The following is a 2,206-nucleotide window of genomic DNA, read 5'->3' on the forward strand; positions in this document are numbered from 1 at the left end:
CACCTGGAAAACAAATAAATGCAAAATCTTATATTTAATGACGGTTTTGAAAAAAAAAATATAGAGTTTTCTAAATATATCTACCAAAGGTATTTTTACCAATTGTCTCAACAGATTCTGTGGAAATTTCACAAAAAAATATGTTAGGATTATTTTATGCAATTAGTGAGAGAGGAATATGTGTATTTCATTATTATGGAAGTAATTAGTGTATGTCTGTTAATAAAATAACTACCATATGAAATGTGCTTATCAACAGGTCCAGAAAAAAAAATTAATATAATAATAAAGGCTGCATCTTTTCCATACTGAGAGACTATAGCAATGTGTTACACAGTAGAGAAAGGATCATTATTAATATATCAAGTACCAATAACACACACTTAAATTACAGACTTGTTAATGTAACCCTATGACGAGGGATGAAGTACCCAAGGTCCAAGCTCCTGATCCGTACAGGTGTCTGGCAAGTGCATTGCCACCGCCGCTCAAAATAGTAAATACTTTCTAACCAAAACTCTTAATTTAATTTTAGTGTTGGAATAAGCACCAGCTTTGCCCCAAATAACTGTTTACAGACTTCTCTTTTCTCCAGGATGAGTGTACTTCAGTGGTTAGTGAGATTAAAGGTACCACTAACTCCCCTGCTAATCAAGGTAAGAACATTCTGGTAGTGGGTGATTCTCAGGTAAGGTATATGGATGGTGCTTTCTGTAACAGAGTTAGGAAGTTGAAACAGAGTGTGTGCTTCCCAGGTGCTGGTGTTGATGACATAGTCAACAGGTTGGATAATATGTCAGGTAATGGGAACAAGCCCATTATCTGTCTTAGTGCTGGTGGAAATGATATTGGGAAGGGCAAGACACAGTAGCTGCTTGATCAGTATAAGTCAGCCATAAGTGTAATTATACACAAATAACCCGCACATAAGAGAGAAGCTTACGACGACGTTTCGGTCCGACTCGGACCATTGACAAAGTCACAGTGTGACTGTCAATGGTCCAAGTCGGACCGAAACGTCGTCGTAAGCTTCTCTCTTTTATGTGCGGGTTATTTGTGTATCGTTCCAGTCACGGTTTTGTGCCTTTGTTATTTATAGGTGTAATTAGATTTAAGGAAGGGGTGTGAATCATATGTAGCATCTTGCCTAGAAGGGGAGTGGGCAATAAATGAATATCTAGGGCAACTGGTGTAAATTGCTAGCTAGACAGGTACTGCAAGGAACTTGCAGTCCCATTCATTGATAACTGGGACAAATTTTATGGCAAACGTGATATGTATGCAATGAATGGGGTTCATCTCTCAGGGGTTGGAGTGGCTGCATTAGCCATCTCGATTGAGGGGAAACCCACTGCTAACTTGTCTAGGACTTTACACTGATTGATTATAGAGGTATGAAGGTGTGTGAGAATCATGCGGCAGCACAAGGGTTGAAAACAGAAGATATTACCAGGATTCCTCAGGGATATTTTTAATAGACATTATTCAAAATAAAGTTGCTAGTAAAGGCAAAGCAATTGATCAACAAAGAGAGACAGTAGAGGACAGCGAGTGACTAGTTCTGTTACGACTTTGATGTCGTTACTTAAAATGTTCCTGGCTCCTATAGGCTGCTTACACTGCTGTCTAGGGGTTACAAAATTACTCTGAAAACACAGCAAACCTTGGGCCAGCATGTACTCATACAAATTAAGCATGAGTTCAAATAATTAACGTTGTATAAGGAAGGACACAAAAACTCGCCTATACATAAATATATGTAACATAATAATAACTTACATACAACTTACAATCTAATCCAAAAAAAAACCACCACACTCCAGTACACATTAGCTCACTACCACACTGCTACTAATTAGAGTTAAACAAAATAAATGAACATTTATAAACAGGGAGAATCCATGACACCCCCCCAGAAAATAAACAAAATAAATACACTAAAAAACTTACCAAAATTACCTACTCATACTACCACCCAAACATGATGACTTGACTCCCATCACCACTTGTCTCGTACTGAACTAAACACACCTCTCATCTGCTCCTGTTCTGGCCACTGCCTGACTGACAGGAACAAAATGCGTTCGCTTTCAGTTTAATCCCGAACTATGTTAAATAAAATATTTTTTTCTGCATGTCACTGCATAACACGCTCCCTTGAAGTTTACTATACTAATAGTAGGAGTCTACAAAATAAGATAGTTGA

This window comes from Cherax quadricarinatus, unplaced genomic scaffold (assembly GCF_038502225.1).
Source record: "Cherax quadricarinatus isolate ZL_2023a unplaced genomic scaffold, ASM3850222v1 Contig764, whole genome shotgun sequence".
Classification (NCBI taxonomy): domain Eukaryota; kingdom Metazoa; phylum Arthropoda; class Malacostraca; order Decapoda; family Parastacidae; genus Cherax; species Cherax quadricarinatus.